Below are 4,706 nucleotides of genomic sequence, written 5' to 3'. Positions count from 1 at the left end.
TGAATGTGAAAACAAAGAGCAATGTGAAACTGCTAAAAGTAAAACACAAAGGAAAGTTAAAATAAGTTACCAACTACCCCCCATTGCTCGCTTCACCCAATTGGGTTAATGGCCCCTTAACTTTCACAGCACACACAAGTTCAAATGGTGAAAACCCCAACCTGGGATGTGGTACAGACCTGTGTAGGCAAAGAGTACTCTGTAAAACTAGGTCATCAGTTGTTGGCAATGCTCATATTATGAAATTTACATATCATGGCCCCAAAGTTCCCATAAAACCTCTCCACCAGGCATTAGTCTGATGGTGTAAGGGTCAACAAGTGTTCACCCCATGAGGCTTGCCAAAGGCTTTCATGGACCTCTGCCAGGAAAATAGTTCCCGGAATCCGTAAGCGATGTCGGAGGGCCAACCTACACTGCACAAAAATGTTCTGCTAACTCCCTGCCAAACACTTTTAGCCCTGATGTTTGCTTAAGGGTACTGCTCTCCGAGCCATCGTGGTGGCAAAGAATCCATGGAAAGTTAGTACGTCCTGTTTACCTCTGGTGTCTTTTTGGAAAAGACCCAGAATATCCACAGTTACTTGCTTGAAAGGGAACCTCGATTAATAGGGAGTGGCTGGAGAGGGGCTTTGACTTGATCTTAAGGGTTTCCCCACTCTTTGAACACAGCCTTACAAGACAGAATAGTAGAAACGTCCTGCCCATCCCCCTCCCAGGGGAATGACTTCCCAAATGGTCTTTGGTCCTGTTCACGCCAGCAGGGCCACTAGGATGGATAGTGGCCTAGCGCAGAGGCTTTCTCCGGAATTAGTTGGAACTACCAACTGTCTTTTGAAATGCCAATTCTCCTGGTGCCCACCAGAAATAGTTTTCCTTGTATAAAAGTCTTTTCTACAACAAACTGTGATCAATTAGAAGAGTTTGAGAGGTGGTGGGTTTGCCCGGGCTGCGTCCAAACTCCCTGGAGGCTTTCATCTGCTTTCTGCTACAGACTGAACTGTTCCCTTGATTGCTGAGATAGCATGTCCTCCTTGGACTGTGGATCTGGGCCTTGGTCCCTCTGAATAGCAATACAAGGTGAATGGGCCTGTTTCCATTGACTGTGAACTACTCCTCTTGCTGGGTGCACCTATGTGGTATTTCAGGCTCCAGCTGAGGCCTCTCCTACGTAGGTTTAATCTGTTGCTTTCCAGTGTAGGCTCAGTGATCTTCTGGCATTGGAGGTTGTAGATGGGCGTTTGAGTGCTGGATCAGTGCTGGCAATGGTTCTGGTGATGGTTGCTTCAACCACCAGTTCCGGTTTCTGGGACTCGCTCTGGACAGGTCTCTTGGAGCTGAATGCACTATCGTGTGTCAAATAGATGTTGTCATGGGTCCGGTTCCTACCACCTCAGTCTGAGTCCTTGATAACACATGACTGAGCCCTTTGATACAGGTTCAGGAACAGAGCTAGGGTTGACAGGCATGTTTCATCCTGGCTGCAGGGACACCAATCTCCTCACCCTCCTTGTTTAGCCTTCACAATGGTTGGCCCAAGTCTTCTTCCAGCAGCAAGTGGGGATGGGATAGATCGTCATCGACTGCAAAAGTCCACATCCCTGACGCAGCCCCTTGTCTGGACCCAGGCCACTTGATCTGTCGGCAAGTTTAGAGCGTTTGACATGAAGGGTTGAATTGTCACTTGGGCCTGTGGGTGTGACGAATTTGGGATCCACTAAGGATTTGTGGATAGCTGACACTTGAGACTCCAGTGTCCTCCATAGCGAAACACTTCTTCCCCCCTCACAGTTTCCTTTCACTCTCTGAGGTTATCTAGAGGCATCTGGGTCTGGGGACTTTGGTGTCACCCGGTGTACATGAACTGCAATCTGTTAGGTTCTTGGGCAGTTGACCTTCACATGTCCCACTAATTACATTTAAAACATCGCCCAGCTGACTGGTCACTGGGCAAGGCGGGTTGCTGAGACTGGTCATGGTCTGCAGGCTTTAACCTACCAGGTCCCTTAGTTCAGTGTTTACACAAACTATCTATGCTTTTATAACCACAATTAACTCTAATTAACATTGATGAATATAGGCTGATCTAACAGAACATTGACACACATCAATAAACCGAATAATGACACTAACAATCATTGGCTTCATCCAGCCTTAAGTCTGTTTTGAAAGATCATTTATCATAATATAATAAGGTTGGGACTAATACCACTTCCCTGGATGTACCATTTTTAATATTGATTATATTCAACATAACTTTCCCTACCTTCTGATTGCATGGTCCTTTTATGAAAAACATCTCTAATCCAACCCATGCCCATTCTTCCCTTTATCCCTATTGGCACTTGCCTTTTGGTAACAACCCGCCCATTCCGATAGTCTCAAGAACCTAGCTAGATGTACGAAGTGAGACACAACGCTGCCTTCCATCCTACCATGTCATAGGCCCTTTTCAGTATCTAAGCAAAGACAGCTATCATTAAAGACCGCGACTTGTGCCTCATACTTTTTTGTATTTCATTTTCTCTTTTAGCATGTGATCATATGGTGCCATCTTCCTCTCCTAAACCACTCCTGCCCTTGTCTATAACACCATTATCTGTTCCACCATAGGCACATTCACCCATTGTTCTACAAATTTTAAGCGTTGACAAGTGGGTCTTCACCCACAAAAGCTTATCTCCAATCTATCGTAGTCTATAAGATGCTAGCACGGACCTCTTGTCACTGCAATTCTGGGACAGTATCTTCATATTTACCCCAAGCTACGTAATCAGATCCATGATTCTCTTCAGTGAATTGTCTTTAATCGGTGGAAAACTTCTCTGTGCTTTTCAACATTCCTTATCCCTCAGAAGTTTCTGCTAAAATTCTTCTGCTCTCCAATCATTATCAGAACTCTACTGTTTTAGTCAGTCCAATAAGAACTGGGATGTGTCTACTGTTTAAGCTGAATCCATTCGTTTATTCTAATTTGGCGCTGTATGTTTTTTGCTACTGGTTTGTGTGTATAACCCATTGTGGTTTTCCCGTCCTTTATTAAAAGGATTTTGGCTACACTCAGACTCTCGTGTTGCTACGGGGAATATTGCCTCCTAGCAGGCGCCCAACGGCGTGGTTGATTCAATCAATTGAATGAACTATCATCAGTTTTTTCTCCTGCTGATGATAGCTCTCTCACATTGATTGGACTCATTCAGTTGGGTATGCATATTTTTCACTTTTCATGTTCTCTGTATGTATAAATATCTCCTGTCTGTGTTTCCATCTAGCATCTGACACAAGTGAGCTGTAGCTCACAGCTCCATGGCTAAAATAAACTTGTTAGTCTCTAAGGCCACAAGTACTCCTTTCTTGCAGCTAAAACATTTTAGTTTGCCCTTTTCTGAACTATTCTAGTGTCATATATATTTTTTTTGAGATGAGAGACCACATCTTGTCATGCATATCAAGATGTGGGGGCGCAACCATCGGATTTATTATAAGCAATAACGAATATTCCCCATCTATTCCTAAATACGCTTTTAAATTATTCCTACACATCGCTGTTTGCTTTTTGATGTGCTGCTGCCACACTGGCCATGGGAACATCTTCAGAGAACTATCCCACGATGACTCCAAGATCTCTTTTTTCTGATTTGTTGTTCAATTAGCCCCATCGTAAGTTGGGGTTATTTTTTTCCGAGTGTGCATTCACTTTACATTTATCCACATTAACCTTTCATTTGCCATTTTGTTGCTCAACACTTAGTTTTGTGAGATCTTTTTGAAGTTCTTCAACATCGGCTTGTCTTAACTATCTAAGAGCAGTTTAGTACATCATGCAAACTTACCACCTCACTGTTACCCCTCTACTGACCAGATTCTTATGAATAGATTGAAATAGGATTGGTCCTAGGACTGAACCTTGGGGAACCGCAGTTACCCTCTCCATTCGAACATTTTACCATTTATCTTCTCCCATCCTTTGTTCCTGTATTTAATCCATGAAAGGATTTTCAACGTTTATTGCACTGACAATAATTTACGTAAGAGCCTTTGTGAGGCCCTTATCAAAGGTTTTCTGGACAGCTAAAGTCACACTATGTCCACTGGATCCTCTTTGTCCACATGTTTGTTGACCTTCAAAGAAACTGCTCAATAGATTAATAAGACATGATTTCCTTTAGAGAAACCATGTTGACTTTTGCCAACACAATTTATGGTTCCTTTCTACTGCGTCTGAACAATTTAATTTTTAACTATTGTTTTCAACTAATTTGCCCCAGTAATTTGTCGTTAGAATCTTACCGTCTGTAATTGCCGGTCACCTCATAGAGCCCTTTACAAATATTGGCATTACATTAGCTAATCTCCAATCTTGGCGTACAAAAGCTGATTTAAAGCGACAGGTTTACAAACCATAGTTAATATTCCGCAATCTTCACATTTGAGTTCTTTCAAGCCCTCTTGCAAGTGAATGCCATCTGGTCCAGTGATCTTGTTATGTTAAGTCTTATCAATATAATTCCAAAACCTCCTCTAGTGAAGCACTTCAATCTGTGCCCGCAGTTCCTCGATTTGTCACTTACAAAAGCACGGCTCAGGTTTGGGAATCTGCCCTACATCCTCAGCAGTGAGATCTGAAGCAAGAGTTTATTAGTTCTCCTGCAATGACTTTTATCATCTTGTCAAGTGCTCCTTTGGTATCCTCGATCAATCCATGC

This window comes from Chelonoidis abingdonii, chromosome 2 (assembly GCF_003597395.2).
Source record: "Chelonoidis abingdonii isolate Lonesome George chromosome 2, CheloAbing_2.0, whole genome shotgun sequence".
Taxonomy (NCBI): Eukaryota; Metazoa; Chordata; order Testudines; family Testudinidae; genus Chelonoidis; species Chelonoidis abingdonii.
Note: the sequence above shows the minus strand (reverse complement) of the source record.